At 38.8% G+C, this 24208-nt stretch overlaps 1 protein-coding gene and 1 long non-coding RNA gene across 2 annotated transcripts in view; one reads left to right on the top strand and one right to left on the bottom strand.

The window, feature by feature from the left end:
* TENM2 (teneurin transmembrane protein 2) overlaps window positions 1-24208 on the bottom strand; it is a 2093216-nt gene that overhangs the window by 1562773 nt on the left and 506235 nt on the right. The gene's annotated exons all lie outside the window — the stretch shown is intronic.
* LOC142073083 (uncharacterized) lies at window positions 11501-23508 on the top strand. The gene is made up of 3 exons (XR_012669770.1): window positions 11501-11611; window positions 16262-16414; window positions 23309-23508. It is a non-coding gene; the product is annotated as an uncharacterized LOC142073083 (long non-coding RNA).

Genomic DNA, 24208 nt, shown 5'->3' with positions numbered 1-24208 from the left:
AATAAGAAAACTTCCATTGATTTCTATGGGTGTGGAATTGAGCCCTTAAGTGTTTTAATTTGGTGAATCTCAAAATGTTTTTACTAACCCCAGTGAAGTGAGCCACATGACTGCCTTGTGACATAGGTAAGAATTATTTACACCCATAGTATATTTGGGCAGATTCAGGCAGAGGGGGTTAATAGACTTCCTGTAGGTCACAAATGAGCTAAGGGAAGAGTTAGAAACAGAGACCTGGAATCTTTTTAATCTGTCTTCTCACCTAATTACTACCTGATACTCACACTGAAAATGTACAAAATAATTAAGCAAGTGTGTCTATTCATTGGCAAAAACTATGTTAAAGCAGAGTTAAAATTGCCTGGCGGTATGTCATCCCATAGCAAAATGTTGAGTTGTGCAAAACTCAAACTTCTAAAAAACTAGAAAGTGCACAGTTCAGGTTCCAACCTCAACTCTGTCCTCCTCCTTCAATGCCCCAGTGTGCCTCTCTGACACACACATCTTTACTCTGTTAATTCCACAATTGCTGAAGCATACAAACCCTTTACCTCTTCTTACAAACCCATTCACTCTCACTCACCTAACATGTTTTTTTTGGGGGTGGGGGTGGGGTCCTTTAATAAATGTTTCTCTTTGAGCAATGTCTCAGTATGCACATACTCACATTGGCCCTTGGTACTATAAGATCTGGGAGGTTCAAGATCCTGCACTACACTCAGACACTTAGCCAACTCTTCATACAGAATACCACATGTACAATTTAAAAACCACTTCACGGCCTTTTCAACTCCCTTGTACTAACTCATCCCAACCTACACATTCGCTTAAAGCATTAGAATCCACTCATATTCTACCTCACTGCTGACAAGATCCTTGGTAATACAAAGCCATGCCCTGCTACTGGCATACCCTACATAACACTCTACAGAAATGTTGCGAACTTCATCCTGAAGCCTAGGTACACATGCAGCTCTTCCCTTTCCTCACATATGAGAGGGGTGGAAAACAGATCTCCTCATATCACAATCACAGCTCTGTCACACACACCTCAAAGTAGTAGTGGATCTCATAAACACACCTCTAACAAGCAGAGGTAACTACTGCCTCTATCACTCAGTACAGCTACACTGGACACTGACCACCCTTGCTTTACCTGGAGTGCAGGCAGATAACGGACACTTAGGCCTTGTCTACACTACAGAGTTTTGTCGACAAAAGTTATGGCGACATACAGCCACTGCTGTAATTAAATCGCTGTTGTGTGTCCACACTATGCGCCTAGTGTCAGCGGAGCGCATCCACAATAGCAGCTCTTGCATTGATACAGAGAGCAGTGCACTGTGGGTAGCTATCCCATTGTGCAGCTGGCCACAGGGTGCTTTGGGAAGGGTTGAAATGCCTCATGGGGGAGGTACAGTGTCATATGATGAAGGTTTCTCAAATCCCACCGTTCCATGGATACCCTACCAGATTGCCAGCCGCTTTTCTGCCTTGGTGACCTGCAACCCAACCATCTCTCTCAGAAAGCATAGATCCTGCACTGCTGTTCAGTATTGTGCTGTGCATTATGAACACAAGGCTATAAGAGGAGCCCAAAGGGGACTATTCGGCTAGGGTATGCCTTGAAGGAGAATATTAACACCGAGTTACAGTAACGCGTGTTACTGTAGTGTGCTGAGCCTCATTTACATACTCACTACTATTTGAATCTTGATTTGATAATAAACATATTCTTGTTTTCACTTCAAATACATGTATGGCTGTGATGTTAAGCAAAGTGATGGTCCTGAGATGAATCATACAAGCTACTGTATTACAACAGACCTGTATGGAATGCTCCAAGAGACATACCAACCTCCAAGTCTTATCACAGACCAAGGTCTGTGGAGGCCTGGAAGTCAGTGCTTTTCCTGGCAGACGCTGGTGGTTTCAGAGAGCTGGTCCACAGCAGGCACAGACAAGGCTACTTCACGCTAAGGAAAGGTAGTGGTGAGGTTTTTCATAACCCTGTCACCCTTTGGGAGAGTCACAGGATGTTACAATCCTCTGACATATGAGCAACTCTTTTAAAAGAGGTTAAGAAAACATCCAGGTGCTGAATTGTTACTTGATGTATATATCATGAACAGATTGTACAGAGCTGATAATCTTGGTGTTTAAAAATTACTAAAATATCTATTATTAAAATTGTTAATATCCTAGACATAAAAAGGGGTAAACTCAGAAACTTTAAGGAAACTTGTTTACCAGAGTTAGAAATGGATGTAATCAGAAAAACGTCTGATCTCCATAATAGAGCTTTGACTGATCTTGATTATACTTTAAAACAAAAAGTCACTTTAATGCAAAATATTCCACAAATTAATCAATATGCTGTATTATCTGTATGATAATATATTCAACACAGTTGACATTTACATTAATTGGAGGTAATGAAGAAAATATTTTTGTTGTTTGTTGGATGGAGCTAAATGGGCTGGAAATTCAAATGAATTAAACATCATTACCACATACACTATACACCTGTTCATAGTTCTATTGACAGCTTGATATTTTTATTAGGTGCATGCACAGCAATACGACAAGAACAAACGACCATTTTTACACTCCCAGGATAAAAGTAAACAACCAGCGCTTTGTGAGTGGGGTTGCTTAAACCACAGAGCTATGACAAGTGCTTAACTAGCCCCAAAACACCTCCACTTAGTCATGACTTCCAGTTTTATAAATTATTTACAGCTTGCTAGATGCAACGCTGGTGGAAAATGCCTCTCTTAGCTGCTTGATCGACAGAATAATTATACTGTGTTTTTGTTTTAAGCACTGTTATGCAGAATCGTAATGCCATAAAAAGTAAATAGGAATTTTATGAGCTTTTAACTTTGACAAGGTCATGCTGAAGCATGCCAAAGTAGTGTCATGAAAAACCATAGCCATCATTAGCTGTGTCCTGTAAGTATAGCTGTACCTCCAACTGCATTTGGGAAAGAATATACACTTGCTTCTGCATACTGTTTTAAGGTGAACTGTTGTGGACTTGTACATCAATCCTCCTCCCTCCCCCTACCAAACTGTACAGAGATACACATAATGGTGTGTTGCCCAGAATTTTTCATTCGTTATTTTGAATTATTATTAGTGGAATACCTAGGAGCCCCCATAATAGACTAAAGACTCAGGTGGTAGGTATTTCACAAACACAGAACGAAGTGACAATTCTTGCACTAAACTACTTAGAAATCTATCCCAGCTGGTAGATACTTTATGGAAAATACATATAAACTGAATACACAATACAGTATAATTCTATAGAAATTCAGTAGGGATCTATAGAAATTACTCTTAAAATGTATATGGCTTGATTTTCTGAGTTGCTCAGCACTCAGTTCCCAATGGCCTTGATGGGAGATATGGGTGTTCAGTACATCTGACAGTAAGGGTATAGAGAATGTAAAAGAGAATACTATCCTTTCTTTAGAATGTTTACCACACTAAAAAATTAACTAGAGAATTATATCCTTGCTGTAGAAATCTATAGATTGGCTTACAAATTCCATCGAAAGGTCACACTCCCCATTGAAAAGCTGAATGACCTTTCCATGTAGAAGTACTTAATTTTCAAAAAAAAGGAGTACTTGTGACACCTTAGAGACTAACCAATTTATTTGAGCATAAGCTTTCGAAAGCTTATGCTCATGAAAGCTTATGCTCAAACAAATTGGTTAGTCTCTAAGGTGCCACAAGTACTCCTTTTCTTTTTGCGAATACAGACTAACATGGCTGTTACTCTGAAACCTGTTAATTTTCAATGTACAGGGCCAAATTCTGAGCAAAATCCTGAGCCCAGCTGGTCAGATTTCTACAGCCTGTCCTGCTCCAGACCTGTGGACCAGTCATCAAAACCTCAGTGGGGAAACTCCAAGAAAGTGACACTGGAGAAAGGCTCTATGTCCACTCAGGGCTGCCTGCTTCCATGTAGAGGGAGACAGAGGGGAGGAATGTGACTGTCTGTTGTCTTTGTTGGGGGGTGGGGGGGGTGTCAGTCTCTTCTCAGTTCAGTCACACCTGGGGTTAAATCAAGGGATCAGTTGGCACCGCAATCCTACAGATCTAGCTCACACGGTAGGTCTGAAATAGAGCACAGGCCCACACAATATGGGTCCCACACCCAGAAAGCCACTTGTTTTTGAAGGGCTCTAATTCAGCTCTCCAGACCTCTCTCTCACAGGGCTGTACACCGCTGTAGGGCTTGCTTCAGTCACAGTTTTGGAGCAAACTCTGCAGTTCCTATGCAGAACAGGAAGAAAAGTGGGATCCATAGAGGGCCAACTAGGGGTGGGCAGCTTATTCAATTGAGCCGTGATCCCTTTAATCCAGAGAGCACTCCTGCAGAGTCCTTCAGTGCTGGCCTGACTATTCATTAAGAGCACCCAGGCTGTTGCAACTCCTTTCCCAGCCCCCCACCCGACCAATGCCTACTCCCATATAATGGAGGGTGAGGATTTGGCCCTTAGAACAGTCCCATCCAGCAATATCTCAGGTCCTGTGCAAAAATAAAAATACATAACTCTTATTGACAATATCAAGCAAAAATGAATTCTGTTCTGATAGTCTATTTCAGAGAGCCAGTGTGATCCACTAGACAGGGAATTACATTGAGAGCCAGTGAACCTGGGTTCTAATCCCTGCTGTGTGACCTTGGGTAATTCACTTCTCCTCTCTGTGCCTGTGTTGCTTCTCCCACCCTTTGTCTGTCTTGCTTATTTAAACTGCAAATTCTCCAGGTAGGGCCTGTCTCTCACTATGCCTTGTATAATGGGGCCCCAATCTTCTTTAAGGGCTTCTAGGAGCTACTACAAATAAATGACAATATCAACAAAGTAAGATTGATTCCCTGCACATCTACAATCACCCTCTCCTTGCCAGGAGGCTTAAAACTTTGAACAGATGATTTCTGAAGGCAAACAGTGTAGGTCTGACAGAACTAAAGGGAAGAAAAAATTCAAAGCAGAAGATTCTTCCATGATAAAGCCCTGCCTTCTGTTCCCAGTTGTACAGGTCAGGGAGTGCTAGTAAATAAATACATAAAGAAATAAATAAATATCAACAGCTAAATTGTTGTGGCTGTCCACAGAAGATGACTTTTAATAGATTCATAGATTTTTAAGGCCAGAAGGGCTCATTATGTTAATCTAGTCTGACCTACTGCATAACATCAGCCATAGGTCCTCACTCAGTAATTTCTGCTTCAAGCCCATAACTTCTAGCTAAGTTATAGCATATCTTTTAGAAAGACATTCACTTTGGGCTGGTTGAAAAATTTCCATCACAACTATTAGTCAACAGAAAATTGGGTTTTCAATTAAATAAATAATTGCTCCCCTCCCCCACAGAAAGTGCTGATTTTTCATCAGAAAACAGAATAAAAAAAAATAAAATGTTTAGCTGAAGACTGAATTTTTTTATTGTGTAGCTGTTTTCTGAACCCTTTCCAATTTCTCACCATCCTTTTTTAAGTGTAGACACCAGAACATTCCAGTAATGGTTTTGCTTATGCCATGTACAGAAGTAATACAGCCTCCTCATTCCAATTTGATATTCACCTCTCCATGTATCCAAAGATCACATTTGTCCTCTTAATTGAGAGCTCACGTTCAGTTGGTTATCTACCTTTACCACAAAGTCTTTTTCAGTGTCAGGGAATTCCAGGATATAGTTCCCTATCTTGTAACTGAAGATCCCTATCATTTCCCTAGAAACCCAGCCTTGCATTTGGCTATATTAAATTCATATTTTTCAAATGAGGCCACTTTACCATGCAATCCAGATCAATCTGTTTTACAGGTCTTCATCATTATTTGCCACTCCACCAATTTTTGTGTCATTTGCAAATTTTACAAGCAATGATTTGATATTTTCTTCCAGATCATTGATAAAGATATCAAATAGCTATTTTATTGCAGTTCCTAGGGGAGACAGGCAGTCTGCCTGGTAGTTAAGATCCACGCCATCTAGAGCTTTAAATTGAAGTACAGAGGGAGCCAGTGGATTTTTTGAAGATCGGGTTATCATTTGGTCTCTACTGCTAATGCTTCAAGGGTAGTTCCACATAGATAGTATTTGCAATAACAAAATCATAAGATCACAAAGTATAGATAATTGAGCCAACCTCAAAGAAGTAGGTGCCGTTGCCTGGTGAGTATATTTTTCTGGTCTGATTTTTCAGTTTAAGATTATGATTTCCTCAGCTGAAGGCTTTCAATTGTGGTGGAGGAGAATGGCCTGGGCCCTATAGTCAGATTTTTTTCTGCATGATTCTGGGTCTGAACCTGCAGTCACAATGCAGTACTGTCTGACTAAAAAATAAACACTGAGTCTTCTATAAATTTGTCCCTCGAACATACGATTAAAATAATGGTATAATGCAGAATCTATAATATATGGTTTGTTTCTGTGGTCTTATAAAATTAGGTTAATAGCTACAGATATGGTATATTTGTTTAATAGGATCTAATCCTGATACTCTTTAAGTCAAGGTCAAAATTCTCTTTGAATACTTATATAGCACCCATCACATAGTATCTGAGTGCCTCACAATCTTTAATGTTTTTATCCTCACCACACCCCTGTAAGATTAGAGAAGTACTATTATCACCATTTTACAGATGGAAAACTGAGGCACATAGAGTCTAAATGATTTGAACACAGAGGATGTCTGTGGTAGACAGGGAATTAAATCTAGGCCTTTCAAGGCCTAAACTAGTGCCCTAGCTACAGGACAATTCTTTCTCTCTTGAGTCTAGGACCTTGTTTGCCACCACCTATGAGACTATCTGTTCTTTCCTCTTGTTCTGTTTTTAATCTGGGTTCCATATCATGAGTGAAGTGGCAGGAAATGGAGTAGCCACAAGTCTCCATATTATGTGGTGTCAAGTTTGTCTTTGGTTTTACTCATGTTTATAATGATCTTATAGGTGCCTTTTTTATAATCATTGTCCAATGTGGTGTTGCCTGAGTTCATAGCTTTGTACAGAAGATTCTTAGTTCATACACCACTATCACTTACCAAATTTCACTTATGCCTCATACAGAATGTTCTGTGGCTATTATTGTACTTTTCTTTGGAGGTTATTATATTGTTGTTATATTATGTGATCTTTATTTCACCTGATTTTCTGAGTCACTTCAGATACCCACTTAATTTCAGTGAACATCTGATCATTAAAATAGCTTATTTGATTAATTCCTCTTTGGAGCAGAATTTTATTTCCTTATCTACAAGGCTCTTTTGAAATAAAATTAATAAATAAAATTAATAGATTTTAGGTCAGAAGGGGCCACTGTGACCATGTAGTCTAATGTCCTGTATAACACAGGCCACAGAACTTCCCTGAATTAATGCCTGTGTCGACTGAAATATATCTATTAGAGAAAGATCCAGTCTTGATTTTAAAAAAATCCAATGATAGAGATTTCATTACCACCCTGGGAAAGTTGTTTCAAAGGTTAGTTACCCTCCTATTAAAAAATTGTACCTTATTTCCAGTCTGAATTTGTCTAACTTCTAGCCATTTTATCTTATTAATCCTTTGTCCAAACATACAGCATAGGGAGGGTATATTGCACAGGTGTGTTATATAACTAAAAGGCTATATATAATCAATATGTCCTGAGAGTGAATAAAATAAATTTATAGATGAAATGAATATATGGGCACATACATTTTATTGTAGTGAGTCTCAAGTAGAGAAGAATAAGGAATATGTTATATAATTTTAGTTATGTTCTTTCCCATTACAGACAAAGTGGTGATAAATGTTCTTCCTACACACACCTACCCTCATTCAGTAGTCCTATCTCATCTTCCAGGATCATTATACGTAAGGTATGTACATAAAAATGTGTAACTGTAGCACTGACGGGGCTCTAGTATCAGTTCAGGTTTCCCCAATGTCTTGCGCTCAAAATACTGCCTCTCACTGCCTTGAATGAATGATGGTTCAGTGGTGCTTCCTTTGATCCATTCATATGAGGGTAAATTGTTCTGAATAATGACCTTTTCCTTCCCCCGTTCCCACTTGGAATATCTATTACTAGATACCCAGGAAAGGACTATTTCATCTCTGCTGTGATGGGAGATTACAATAAATGTAAGATTGAAATCTGGGGTCCTTTAAATATAAAAAGATTTCTATGACTCAGGCTCAAGCTACTGGCAATTGTCTGGGACCATTTGTTTTCAGAATTCTGCACAAAAGTGGATTCCAGCAGTAACTGCAATAGAAGTTTCATGGACAAGAATACAGTATACATTGTAAGGGGAATGCTGTCAGAAAGAGTAGAAACAAAATAATTTGCACAGTATTTCTGAAGTAACTATTATAGCCTAATTAGAAGCTGTTTTTGATAGAGGATACAAGTGCTTTTTATGGCATGTAAGTGCAAATAGAAAGGGCAGAAACACATGATACCAAGGCTTTATATGTTTTAACCTCCTGTTTTGAGAAGATATTTCCCAAAATTACCTAAAGGGGCAGTTTAAGAAAGGGAAATCTAAAGGCTCTCCTCTAATGTTACTTGACATTGATAAGTCTTGGATAATCATATTTGCTGTGCAAAGAATTCTTTTTCTCTTGATGGGAACATGAAATGCAATGGATAACTCAATAATTGGGGGAAAGTTCTTCTCCCAGTATAGTACAATCTCTGAAATTCAGTGAGGCCTACAAACCCCTGGAAGGCACAAAAATGTACTGAGAGTTTTTAGCACAAGGTTTATGTCCGTGGGCTCGTGGGGAAGAGAGCTCTGAAATACTCTTGCAGAATATTCCCAGTATAAATGGGGTAGACCTCAACATAGATGCAAAAATGGTTACCAAAAGTATTTATTATTGTAATATTTTATGTTATTACAAGCATACCTTCACCCTTTCTGAATTTTAGGATATACAATCATTTTCATTCACATGATGCTTGTATATGATCTCATGGGCTCACGATTTTGGTTACCTGTTTGTTTAAATGAAATGTTCCAATTAAGGAAATTCCCAGGAAATCTCTGCTTTCAATTAAAATAGTGACAGGCACCAAAAGTGTCAAAAAGGAGTACTCTATTTAGTCATATTTATTACCTCCAACAATGTTTACACAAATTCTGGGATGCAACTTTATAACTTCGATTTTGCTTTAACTTTCGATATTATTTTATTTTGCACTAGGTTTTGAAAATGTAGATCACTGTTAGATTTTGTCATTTATGCCTCATATAGAATATAAAATAGGAGTCTTCAACTGCAAATTGTAAATGTATTACAAATGGTAGGCTGTAAATCTAGAATCTATTTGGTTAAAAAAAGAAAAGGAGTACTTGTGGCACTTTAGAGACTAACCAATTTATTTGAGCATAAGCTTTCGTGAGCTACAGCTCACTTCATCGGATGCATCACTTCATCTTTTCATAAAAAGATCTTCTACACTTTCCACAGTATGCATCCGATGAAGTGAGCTGTAGCTCACAAAAGCTTATGCTCAAATAAATTGGTTAGTCTCTAAGGTGCCACAAGTACTCCTTTTCTTTTTGTGAATACAGACTAACACGGCTGTTACTCTGAAACCTATTTGGTTAAAAGGCTACTAGCTAACAAGAATGTCTTCTCAAAGAACAGGACACTTCCTCTACATACAGAACACCAGTTTGATACAGACATTGTCTTTATCTTAAGAAAACAAACGTATAAGATATTTATGTTTTAGAAAAAGATTTGGTGTTTAAAAGAATGTGAGGATAATTCTTTATTCAGGTGGAAATGGCCCACCTTGTTTATCACAACAAAAGGTTTCTCCCCCTCCCCGCTCTCCTGCTGGTAATAGCTCACCTTACCTGATCACTCTCCTTACAGTGTGTATGGTAACATCCATTGTTTGCTGTTCTCTGTGTATATAAATCTCCCCACTGTATTTTCCACTAAATGTATCTGATGAAGTGAGCTGTAGCTCACGAAAACTTATGCTCAAATAAATTTGTTAGTCTCTAAGGTGCCACAAGTCCTCCTTTTCTTTATTCAGGATAGACCAAAGAGAAGTGATGCTTAGGCTGTATTATCAGAGCTATAAACTAAGGCGTGGTCTACATTAGAAAATTAGGTAGGTTTAATTGCATCAGTCAGGGGTGTGAAAAATCCATACCCGTGAGTGGCATTGTTAAGCTGACCTAGGTCCCTGTATAGACAGCACTAGGTCAATGGAAGAATTCTTCCATTGACCTAGCTACCACCTTTTAGGGAGGTGGATTACCCATACTGACGGGAGAACTACTGTAGTCTTTTAAGTGTAGACAAGCCCTAAGTCATAAAATGGGCTTCCTCACCCCAACCCTTTGCAAGGAGAAATCCTTTAGTTTTAAACTCAAAGAATACTTGAAAAATCATTCTTGAAACTGATTATATATATATATATATAATTATTATTATATGCTAAAAGTCTTCCCTCTTTACATTCTGAAAATGTTTATGCCTGGTAAATATTTTACAGAAGATATCAGTTGCTTGTAACTCACGTTTCCTTTCAATGATGAAAATGTTTGCTGTCCCTCAGTTGATTTAGATGGTATAAATTTCCTTTGAGATGTTTTTTTGAAACTGTATCTAAATGAAAGCCCTTCATATAACAATTGCCTGATACCATTATTATGTGAATAAGAAGTTGTTTGGTGTACAAACAAAGCAAGGTCATTTGATACTATAACTGGTTTTTGATATTAGAAAACATTTGAATATAAAATATTGTCCTTAATTGGGGAATATCTGCTAATACTTAAGCAACTCCTTACCAAACTTAAAAAGACAAGAACATTATCTCGAAGGATCTTTAAGAAAAGACAATACCTTCCTTTGATCGTCATTTAATTTTAAAGATTTCCTTTAACAATTATTTAATTTAATTTTTTTTTCTAAGAGCTGCAAGACTTTTACATAGGAAACAGAAGTGTTTGGACTCATTTGAAAGATATTTTTAAGTCCTATTAAACTCTGATGGAATTAAAGAGCTATCTTAATAAATGAACTGAATAAAAGAAAGAGTTAAAACTCTGCCTTTAAAGATATTCTGATAATTTTCTGCCACAAAGACTAAAGCAATCTAATCATAAAGTTGAAGAACTACAACCCTACTGCATATGCATTAGCTGATTACATATTCATGGTCTAAAATGTTACCAAGATCATCTCATTAAGGTGTTGAGCCAATGAAAGGTGACAGTGGCTGACATTTGAATACAGCCAAGTCCCTGGAAAAGGTATGACTTCCATCTTCAGTTTATGGAAATTCCTCTGGACGGAGGCATGCACTCTTATCCTTGCTCTTGCAACACTATTACATTTTTTGCTCTCTTGTTTACATTCTTATAATCTCTTGCTCTTACACTCTTAGTTCAGCCTGTTCATCTCATTTCATCATACCTTCAAGCTAATACCTCTACAAGCAAGCAAACAGTAGCAGTTACAAGACAGTAAGAATACAGAAGCCACCACACAGCATCAAGACAAACCAACCTTCTAGCCTAGCACTGCTTCTGGAACATGATGACATCACTGAGACTTCAGCATCATTGGTGAGATGGAGTTTGCAAAAATACTGCCAAAGGGTTAGATTTAAGATTTTGTTGTAATAAATGTAATGGAAAATTGAGAAGCTATTGAAATTTAAGATACTAACAGCTTCTTATTTTAAACACAAGATTGTTTAGACTATATTCTTAGAAAGGAGACTTAAATTTACCTTGGTAAATATAGGGTCATATTGGGATTTGAGTTTAAGATTCTTAATTTTTAATCTGCCTATTTTAATACCACTCCTTGAATGGAATCTTTTAAGTAACTGATTTAAATGCTATCTTCAGTTTCATAGGACTTAGTCAAAATTACTTACCTCTGCTCATTTATAAACTATTTATATTATCCATGACAAACCAAATAGGATTCAGTCACCCTTAAATTAAATTACTATGCCCATCTATAAACTGTTTTAGCTATATATGATACAAAAGACTACCAATCTGGGGCATAATATACTTTGGTTTTAGTTTACCTAGAGAAGCAGAGGTGGACCCTTTGCTAAGGTATAATCTCTTCTGAAAGCTCTCCACTGAGAGGCATATGGAAGAGATTGTATTTAAACTATCTGTTGGTTACTGAATGTCTTCTATTTTGTTTTCTCCCCCCCCCCATCTTTTCCTTTAATAATTAAACAGTCATAGTGAATAACTGCGATTATTTACCTTGTCTTTAAATACAATGCCCCTTAAGGCATAGCAAGAACTCCAAGTGACTAAACAGTGGGGGTCATATCCTTGAATCAGCACTAAGAGAACAATTAAGATTTGGCCTACCATATCTTGCTTTTCCATACTATAAATTTGTAGTAGTTTTTGTGATAAAATTACTTGGTGCTCAACATCTTAAAACTCCTCTTTCTGCCCTACACAATGATCTCACATTTGCTTTTCCCTAAACCTATGCAGAACAAGATTCTGTCTCTGGAAACCATGAAGAAGCTCTGTAGCACCTGCCCATTCCTTTGGGTCTCTGACAGCCTAAGATTACATCAGTTTTTCCCTGTGGCATGGTTCCATGTATCCCCCATGGAACAAATCTGATGTGCTCCCTGGCCATCAACAGATTCCTGATCCCATGCAGGGGGCTCCATAGGATTTGGACCAGGAAGAGCAGCACTTCAGTGGTGGTTGACCCTTTGCATGGGACATGGGTGATCCATGCAGAGGGGTCCTCTCACTCCTCTGTTTGGGAGCCTGAATGGGCCTCAGTGTACCAGGCAGTAGCAAGGATACTCGATAGTAAATGTTTTGTAATTACATGTTAAATGAATAGCTATGCTATATCTATCTTATAACCAAAAGGACACAGTGCACCATTATTTCCATAAAATTAAGCATGAAGTTCACAAAAAAGGGACTGTAAAATGTGGGATCCATATTAACAGTTATCTCACAATGATGCTGTCATAAATATAAAGGGAAGGCTAACCACCTTTAAATCCCTCCTGGCCAGAAGAAAAAACCCTTTCACCTGTAAAGGGTTAAGAAGCTAAAGATAACCTCGCTGGCACCTGACCAAAATGACCAGTGAGGAGACAAGATACTTTCAAAGCTGGGGGGGGGGAGGGCGGGGAAACAAAGGGTTCTCTCTGTCTGTGTGTTGGCTTTTGCCAGGATCAGAGCAGGAATGCAGGTCAGAACTCCTGTAAAGGGCTAATAAGCAATCTAGTTAGATATGCGTTAGATTCTGTTTTGTTTAAATGGCTGATAAAATAAGTGGTGCTGAATGGAATGGATATTCCTGTTTTTGTGTCTTTTTGTAACGTAAAGTTTTGCCTAGAGGGATTCTCTATGTTTTGAATCTGATTACCCTGTAAGGTATTTACCATCCTGATTTTACAGAGGTGATTCTTTTACTTTTTCTTCAATTAAAATTCTTCGTTTAAGAACCTGATTGCTTTTTCATTGTTCTTAAGATCCAAGGGTTTGGGTCTGTGTTCGCCTATGCAAGTTGGTGAGGATTTTTATCAAGCCTTCCCCAGGAAAGCGGGTGTAGGATTTGGGAGGATTTTGGGGGGAAAGTCGTTTCCAAGTGACTTTCCCTGTTATATATTTGTTAGACGCTTGGTGGTGGCAGCAATAAAGTCCAAGGGCAAAAGGTAAAATAGTTTGTACCTTGGGGAAGTTTTAATCTAAGCTGGTAAAAATAAGCTTAGGGGTTTTTTCATGCAGGTCCCCACATCTGTACCCTAGAGTTCAGAGTGGGGAAGGAACCTTGACAGATGCTGATGACTAATATAGAAAATACCATGGGATGGAGAATTTTGCTTGAAATTCCATGGCATGACTTGTTCATGAGCTAAATAAAACTTTTTTCATCAGTAAAAAAGTTGAAACCAAAACCTTCTTTGGGAAGGAGTCTGTTTTCACAAATTTCTTAATGAAAAGAAATTTAGATTTTTTAAAAATTGTCTAAATATTTCATATTGTCATTTTCAAAATGAAAAATTCTGGTGTCCAGTACAAAAATAACTGTTTGTTTAGAAATTAAAGTTAAATATAGTAAAAATAAATTGTTCAAAGTAAAAACAAATGCTATGAAATTATTGAAACAAAATATTTTGAACAGAACCAACTTTTTTCCAGCTTTTTTGGTTCACAAATTTTTTCAATATTTTGATTTTTCATCCTGATTTGAGATATGAAAAATGTTCAAAATCTCAAAATGTTCACAGGTCAGGAAAACCATTACCTGCCCAGCTGTATATGGAAATACATGGATCAAGTTCTGTTCTCAGTAATACCCATGTAAATACAGAGTAAGAGAGCAGAATTTGAGTGATGTATTTGTAAATACTCTTGAAAATCCTTCCGTATCATTTTCATTCAATCAGCTATCACTTTTGATTTAGAATGATGCAACTGAGAAGCAGAACTTAGTCTCCCCTGACACTGTTTCAACTGCTCCATTCAGTGAATGATGCTCTCAGTGGTAGCTACTATATTATTCATATAGCTTTGTACTTCCCAGCAGAAGGCCAAATCTCACAAGGCAGATTATGACTAGAATTCAAGTTCTATTAGAAATCTTTGTCTCCAAGTTATTTTAAAGGTTATTTTAAAAAAATTGTTTTCTAAACAATACTTTTTACATAATAGGATCAGCTCACTAGTAATATAGTGAGGTGTTTGTTCTTCTGCTAGTGTGGACGGTTTCTTGTGTTCAGTCTTTAGACTCCCTTAAAGGGAAGTGCTCTCCTCTGGCCACCTTCCTCCGGTTTGAGTTTAGAAATGTCCTGCTTCCCCAGTGTGGGGCCCATCTCCTTAGACAGGAAGAGCTGAATGAATACTTCCTCTACATTAGGGACAGTAAGGCAATTTACATTTTGAGTTACTGACCAATCCCTTAACTAATGACAAAATGAGAGAGAAATTTATCTGGACTGTGAATATCAGTCCAACCACATTGCTTAAGGCTTCGCTCTTGTGCTGCATGGCATCTAGTAATTCCTTTATTGAGGAAGCTAGGCTGCTAGCCTCTGATGGCAGAACATCTATGTGGAGTTTTGCATCAGTAAGAGAAGCCGCTATTGAAACCACATGAAAGTCTCCCTCCACCAAGGGACCTGAAGGTGGCTGGCGTAGCCCACAAAGTGGGAAGGACCAGGACACCTGGTATGCACTGATTCAGTGTATCACATAGGAAGCTTCTTTTGGCTGAGCTGAAATGTAAAGCTGTTCCTCCCTGGCAGATGGTGGTACCTGTCCTGCAATCCCCATCCCCCTGAGGGGAGTCTCTTTTCCAGGACAGCTGCCCCCCATGAATACAGGAGTCTGTAGTTTGCACACCCTAAACCTATAGGACAGAAACAAACCTGCTCTTCACCTGATACTAGGCACTGAAACAGAGAAGGCATTAAGCCAAATTAGATACCAACTAATTCTAGATTCATTGTTGCCACATTTCTAGGGTTTGTAAATGAAGGAACTTTTCTCTCAGGAACATACTGCCGGATTTCCTACCACACTATCAAGTCTAGAATAATGATCTTTACACTATGCTTTGGTGGGAGAAAAAACAGCCTGACACCATGAAAGACTGTATCTCACCATACACCCCCACAGCAACTTCATTGCATGGGGACACGAAGGCCAACAAACCTAGGTTCAAACTCTTAGGATGTATTCACCAGTGGACACTCCACTGTGCAATTCATACTGCTCCATGTAAGACAGAGCACTAGACTGGCTACCTTCAAGGTACAAGCTATCTGTTAGGATGGTAGCATGGCTCTGATCATGGGCTGGAGGAAATATACCATCTTACTCTCATTATTCCTAGGATTCTAGCATTCATTGCTGAAGACTCTGGTGAGTGTTATTTGAATTTTGAAAACTAATGTTTTCTAGATTTGCAATAAGGTCTCACATTTAAGCTATGACTTGGTGTTGCCTGATGTGTCTTAACCCCATGCAGTTCATACTATATATAAGTATATGTTCTAGGTAAGATAGTAAAATGTTATTGGTTTACAAGAATGAATTCTATTAACAACTCATTCATTTCTGAAATTTAACTCAATCATTTCTGACAGGAAACTCAGCTAGACACACATTTTTATCATAATTGTGCAATTAAAATTGTGGGTGTGTGCATGCCCACACAAATCAAACAAATGAATAACATTTACCTTTGCCAAATTTTAGGAAGAAGAACAGAACTGCTCCTCCACCCATCCTGTTTCCTGATGCACTGTCTTGCACTTTCTCCAAAATGAAAAACAAGGTTTATTTTCTCCATGGTGAAAGCTGCTTTTTGCTTGGAGAAAATGAAACCTCTGCATCACAATAGTATTGAAGGTAAGGAGGTTATTTAGTTTGCTCTGGCAAGTATTGCTGATGTGAATTGTACTTGCGTGATCAGCAGCACTCTCACTCACAACAGGAAGAGCCTGGAGTGGAAAGGCGGTTGTATAGGCTCAAAGCCAGTGTTAGGTTGTTTCTATTCCTGCCTTTGAAATATGCTTCTTACTTTGAGGGAGCCCTACAGCTCTGCTTTCTTTATAGTGTTAAAATATACTGAACTGTCAAATTAAAAAAAAAATCCAAGAAATGACTCAAGTTGCATCTTCAAACATCCTTAGGGGTATCGGAGACCTCCGCATTTCTAATAAATCAAATTTAAAATGGTTGCTGGGTCTGACCCAAGGTTTTGCAATGCCTTAGGAGATGTAAGAAACATGGGGTTCTCATCTGCCTCTGGATGTCAAAAGACAGATGTGTATGTTAAGCCCAAACTCTATGCAACTGGATATATAACTCAGACAGTCCCTGTTATTGAGGGTCCTGCTTCAGAGTGAGCATCACATGCACAGAAAAGACTGGCTGGGACCCCCCTTGTGCCTGAGTAAGGGGTTGCTGGGCCTTCCTCTTGGTAGCATCGTCCTGTTGGTCACCTCTGTCTGGATCTTCTGTAACCTAGCCCTCCAGCCTGATCACTCAAAAGTTCAATCCTCTTCTGGGTTATCTAAGTCTAGCTGTAACTGGTCAGGGCCCAAGAGGGCTTTTCCCAGCTGGCCTCTTCAAAGTCCCTTCACCCAGCTCCCCCTAGGCTAGATGCAAAGTCCTTCTAAATCACGACAGAACTCATCAGCATTTCACTCTTCTTTCCAGAGAAATAGGTCACAGGGCTTCTCCCCAAGACACCTCAACAGAACTCAGAACGACCAGCCAAAACATTAATGAAGCATCTTTTGCCCCTCTCTAGGTTGAAACTTCTCATCTCCCTTCAGCTTCTTTTCAGCTCCCAGTTCTTTGTGGAACACTAGCCCCAGGAGTTTCACAGAGCCTCACCTCTTGTTCCTAGGGCCCACCACAACAGTAAACTCAGCAATCTAACCACAACCCAGCTCAACTTTTCTCCTCCAGTTGCCACCTCAAACTGCTGGGCTTCCTCCCTTTTTTAAGTCCTAAACCCACCACAAATGTTTTAGGACAAGGCTTATTAGAGGGTTGGCCAGCCCAGGCCTCCTGATCCTTAAATGGGCAGGCTGCTCTTACAGTCACCACATTTCTTTCCTTCCCCTGCCCTAGTGCTGCCACCAAGAAAAAAGAGTGATATATTTTTCTCTCTTTTTTTTAAATGTGTTAATCACATTTAGTACTTTTTTTAATTAACCTTTTTATTTTTGCAGAGTGTGTTTTTCTGGTGTCACCAGAGGGGGGAGGGGGAGAAGGGAAGAAGAGACTGTAAGCTGCAATAGGTGGTAAGGACATGGGAAGAGGTTTATATGTCAAAATCATTACACAGAACAAAGAAAGAACAGGGGGAATAATCAACCAGGTAAAAAGTGGGGGGAAGGTGACCATCTTTACCACCAGCTATGCTCCTAAAGTTTGACCTATAAAAGGGTTCTAAATGCAACAACATAATTTACGGAAATGGCAGTAGTCACAGACCTAGATATACCTATTTGCAACAATTTACATAGTAATATCCACATCATCATCTTACACGATCCAAGGACAAAGTGAGACATCAATAAACAGGACATTTAAAATCCTCTAATCTAGTCCATTCACTGACAACAGCCAGAAACTGGGCAACCAATGAGGTAGCCCCAACAGGAGCAGCAGGGTTAATGGAGCTGCTACAATGACATATTGTAGCTCTGGTAACATCAGTGGAGATATTGGTAATGCTGTACACACAGTTTGTTTTCCATCTGGTGTGTGGTACAGGTCCTTAAGGACAAGGTGCTGTGTTATGTATTTCTCATCTCCTAGTTTAGTCTACTCTTAAAAATGCATGATGGTCTTTTTAATGTGCACACAGAGCAGAGGGAACTTCAGTTTTAAAGTCTTCATTGGAAAATCCATGCACTAAGCTTTATGAAAATTCAATTTACGAGACTCACTGAGAAAATTTTCACCAAAAATATTTCTTCCTTTGATAAACTCTGTAAATTCATTTTTGCCCCATATATTTCAGGGTTTTTATCTAGCTCTACAATTTACTGCAATATATTAACCTTTGGGATGAAGGGATGAGCCAACTCTGCCTACATTTGGAACAGAGCACTTTACAAATTACTTACAGCAGCACTTTAAAGCTAGCAGTAAAGCTAAGTGGGACTGGTCCAAAACCCATGGAAGTCAATGGAATGACACCCACTGTTTGTGATGGGCTTTGCATCAGGCTCTTAGTCATTATGAACACAAAAATAAAAATACCAATACTGACCCAGCAGTAGCACGTTGCACTGCCATGTGAAAGTTCTGAGGCTTACATTCATCTCTATCCTCTATTCCTAAGAAGCAGCATTGCTGAGAATACTGCTTTAATTCCCCTAATCAGTGTTTTCATTTAATATATATATGCATTTTCTCTGTTGAGACCTTGATCTGAAGCATTATCATTCTCCTCATCAAAATATTTACAGGTGAAATTGTATTGCCTGGAAGATTCATGTTTGAATTGTGCATGGTATCTATGGTTACAATGTCTTTATAGATACCAAGGAACAGTAACACGCTGTGCAGAGAGGAAAGAACTGCTGCCATGTTAGAAAAAAACATTCACACAACCAAGAGTGTTTAAATCAGACAGTCTGAGGGTGGTACTGCACAGTGGCTACTGAGATGAATCCACATTAGGGTTAATTAAATTTAGAAGGGAGGAATGAGAGGCAAAGAGTACAAACGTCGCCTTCTACCTATGTTTGCAGAATAAATATGAAATAGGACTGGGGTTCTGTGAAATTACTATAGCAGCTGGTTTGACTAAAGGAAACCAGTGGTACTGTTAAGATTATGAAAGGATCACAAAATATGAGCAACCAGGATGCAAAACTTTCATTTATTAAAATATAGTAAGAAGAAGCTCTGGGTTTCTGGGTTCCTCCACTTACGGTATATTGCCTTGGACGAAAACAGTGTGTAGGATTTTATCTTCGGGCAAATCTCCTTTATGCCCAACAAACTCTGAGGGTATCTCTATATGACAGTTGCACCGCATCTGGTGAACCTCTCCCGTTGGCATTAAAAAATACACACCCCTGTGAAACTCTCCCACTGACATAGCACTGTGCACACAAATGCTTATGTTGGTGTAACTTATGTCACTCGGGGGGGGGGGGAGTGGGCGGAATACTCACACCCCTGATCAACATAAGTTTTGCCGACATAGGCTGTAGGGTAGCCTGAGACTTAACTTGACTGTATATCTTGCCAGTAAATATGCACTTCATTAATAACTCTCTTGAATAAGCTGTACTGGATAGTACTTCAAAGTCCAGTTCACAAACTGATATTACAAAACCTTATAAAGACAAGTGCAAAGTACTTCTCTCAAGAAGGAAAAAATCAAATGTACAACTATGAAATGGGGACTATCTGTCTAGGTGATAGTACTGCTGAAAAGGATTTGGGGGCTTATAGCGGACTGTAAACTGAATATGAGACGTCAATGTGATGCAGCTGCAAAAAAAGGCTAATATGATTCTGGGGTGTATTAACAGGAGTGTTGTATTGAAGCCACAGGAGGCAATTGTCCCACTCTACTTGGCACTGATGAGGCCCCAGCTGGGGTACTGTGTCCAATTGTGGGTATCACAATTAAGGAAAGATGTGGACAAATTGATAAAAGGTTTAGAAAATCTGACCTATGAGGAAATGTTAGAAAAAACTGATCATGTTTAGTCTTGAGAAAAGAAGACTGAGAGGGGACCTGATAACAGTCTTCCAATATGTTAAGGGCTGTTATAAAGAGGACAATGATCAATTGTTTTCCATGTCAACTGAAGGGAGGACAAGACGTAATGGGTATAATTTTCAGCAAGGAAGATTTAGGCGAGATACGAGGGAAAACTTTTTAACAATAACGGTAGTTTAGCTCTAGAATAGACTTCCAAGAGAGGCTGTGGAGTCCCCATCATTGGAAGTTTTTTAAAAACAAGTTGGACAAACACGTCAGGGATGGTCTAGGTATACTTCGTCCTGTCACAGTGCAGGGGGCTGGATTTGATGACTTCTCAAGGTCCTGTCCAGGCCTACATTTCTATGATTATGATCCAACAGTTGCCTAGAAACCCACTAAAACTGCATATGGTCTATAGGCTATTTACTTCATTTAAAACACTGGCAACAAAAATGCAGGGAGTTCTTAAGATAAGAAATGCCATGCTTTCTTTGATTTTAGTCTATATAATTATAGAAGGTATGAGGGTGAGGAGTCTGAAGCATTCCAACACACTTCATTTCAACATACAGTGTTAAAGAAACATTTCAATGAACAAACAACAAGGGTTATGTTCAGAGCCAGTCCAGGGCCCAGGCAAAGAGATGTATGGCTATACATCACCACAGCACCAGTAACGGAACTGGAGAGGCTGCCAGAGGCAGTAGGAACTGGCTGAGAAATGCTGCTACTCGTGCTTCAGTCTCCTCGATAGCCTGCGGAGACCCTTACAATTATAGCTTCCCTCTATTAGCTTCCTCTTTCCTTGTATGGGAGTAAGACATGGTATGGGCTACCCTGTAGAGTGCCACCAGCTCCCAAGGGCATAGGAATAGGCAAAGATAGTGTGAGGGTAGTTAAAAGCTGTGGAGCAGGAGCAGGAGCGGGAATAGGTGTGGGGAGGTGGGGCAGAAACCGTAGGGGAAGTGGGGCCAGGTTTCTTTCAGTCTGTACCAGGAAGTCAAAGTCCAGAGACTTAGAGAGGTTTATTGGCAGAAACTCTACAGAGAAGCAGAGTGAAAGAAAGACAGCGTAGCTTTAAAGATAATACATATTCTTATCAATTTCCTCAAACAATGTTAAAAGAAAGCAATTTTTGTTTACTGTTATTACATAGCAGAGCAGGATTAGGGAGCTGGCTGTGGAACAGGTCATTGAAGCTAGAGTTGTGTATTTGGGATGGATGGGATCAGGCTCAGCAAAAGGAGCAGGGGGCTACATCTGTGCATGGGATCTCAGAGCCTGTCATAAGGCTGCGCAAAAGAAAGAGGAAACTGTGCCAGCTCTTCCACCAGAGCCTGAGAATCAGGATCCTCCTGCTCCATCCCAAGATGCCTTGTAAGTGTGTTCCTGGTACTAAAAACAGCTGCAGTTGCAAAATACAAGTTTGGTGAGAATCCTGGAAAGGGGAGTGTGTGGAGTACAGTATATATTGAAGAGCAATTGTTCCATTCACTGTCTCCACCATCTTTGCCAATGAGGTGATGCTCATGAGGCATTTCTCACACTTCCTTGACAAGTTGATAGGACCATTTTGGATTAAACAATGGACCACTTCATGCAAAAGCTTCAGGAAAAGCTGTAGGTCACATGAGTTATTTTATTCACTTGCTTTTTTCCCCTCTTCCCACAAAAACTATATTTCTCACTAAATTCTTTATAAGAATTCTGTGCAACTGATTTCTGAATGAAATTCTGATAAACCTATGCAGTTACCTAATATGATTGTACAACCAAGAATTAATTTTAACATGTACCTTATCATTTCATTCAGGCAGTGCATAAAAACAGATGAACCAATCTATAGAAAAGCAGTACCGGATAAACACTGTTCCCATGGTTGAAACACTATTCACTTATGGAGGCAGTGTGTCCTAGTAGATAGAGCATTGGACTGGAGCTCAGGAAACATGAATTCTGTTCTTCCATTGGCCTTCTGGGTGACCTTGGACAAGTCACTTCATTGCTCTGTGCCTCAGCTTCCCCATGTCTAAAATGGGGATAATTATTTTTACCTCCTTTGAGATCTACTGATGAAAAGTGTTGTAAGAGATAAGTAGTAGTATTCGCATCAGTATTACTAGTGAAAGCTCATGCTGTCATACAGATGTAATTCATAAGGTGTAAAACTGCAATAAATGGCTGAGAATTTAAAACCTGGATGGTAACAGACTGTGAATTTTAGTGATGACGGAACCTGGTGATATTCTAAGCAAAAAGAGTTCGCATCCCTGCATGTAACTGTTTCTTTTGCTTCACAATGACTCAAGAGACATTCTAGGTTTCAGAGTGACAATCCTGGACTTTTTTACATAGTAAAAAAGAGTAATCCCCTCCAACATTAATTACTGGGTGGAATATTATGTTCTGTGTTATACAGGAGGTCAGTAGACAATCATAATGATCCCCTTATAGACTTAATGGGGTTAATTTAAAATTAACAAAATTTTGTTTGATGAAATTTTTCATTTTGCAATAGTGGAAAAATTATGACTTTTTCCTCAGGTTTTACTCCTCCCCTTCCGATTCTTCAACTAGAAGAGAGCAGGAAAGTTAGATAACACAAGCAAAAACTACTCTCTCACTTATTTACTTTTGCCACTGGAAAACAGTAAAAAAAAAAACAAACACAAATCCTACCTCTGAAACCACATTCCCTCTACTCTTCCAGTAGAGAAAAGATTGCCCAGGGAGTGGGGATGCGGGGGGAGAGAATAGAAAGGGAGGAAAAGAGTTTGAAATAAACACTTTATAAAACTTGCTTTCATTTTTAAATTGTAAAATGGGGGGAAAATAATAAAAAAAAATGTAAACCTAACCTGTTAATTTTCTTTTGAAAATTTTCAGTGACCTCATGTTACAGATCTGTTCTCCAAACCAAACTGGTCTGGATATTTTTAAAGGTTGAAGTATTTCATAAATTCAGTCATCATGTGCCTTTATACTTTCTTATTTTATTCAGAGCTATAAATGTAAAATGCTAATAAATACTGGTTATTCATCATTTTCTTGCCCAGCCAGAAGAAAGAAGAATTGGAACTGTTCTGAAGCTTCCCTCTCTCCTGCAACACCCACCCCAGGATTTCCAGGCTACTTCCTAGACCAGGGAGGCTGAACTTCCAGGTTGAACTTCCTAGACATCTGGAGCTGAACTTCTTCATACGCATGTATCTCTGGAATGAACTTCAAATGTTCAAAGATTTACCATCCCTGCTTATTAGCCCATGTGCGATTTTCTAGCACCTAATTTACAAATCTAAATGAATATACAGACACTCAGTTTGTCAGTATCAGACCTATAATAAAATTTGTTTTCCTGTGACAGGCTGAGGACAGGGAATAAATTTCTTAACATTGTACTTCCATACAAAGATGTAACAAGATCTATAAGCTATATATCTGACTTTTACAATAATTGGCATTTCATCTGAAACAATGGGAATCATTGTTTAAGTATTTATAATGGTGGACTTAAAATCAAAGTAATTGTGATAACAATTGATTTGTCAATGAAGAGTAGCCATATTCAAATCATCATAGAAAAGAGAGATGTAGAATACGTCTTGAAATACATACATATCCAGAAAGCCTTGTAGCAGATTGATACAGTAAATATATTCTCCTCTAATTATTATTATCATCCATTATTTGTTTCACAGTAATGCCAAGAGACCACAGCAGAGGGGGCCATTTTAGTAACGAAAATATATGGCTAGATTGTGATAGGTCTCTGTACATACAAATGACAAGCAATAGTTGCTGGCTGAATGACCTTGGAGTCTAAATATACAAGAAAGACAGTGGATGGGAGAGAAGAACTATTATTATCCCCATTTTACAGATTGAGAACAGACACACAGTGAGGTGCTGAAGGTCACAAGACAAATCACTGGCAGATCAAAGAATAGAAACCATCT

Source organism: Caretta caretta, chromosome 8, assembly GCF_965140235.1.
Source record: "Caretta caretta isolate rCarCar2 chromosome 8, rCarCar1.hap1, whole genome shotgun sequence".
NCBI lineage: Eukaryota > Metazoa > Chordata > Testudines > Cheloniidae > Caretta > Caretta caretta.
This window is presented reverse-complemented; position numbering and strand designations above follow the sequence as displayed.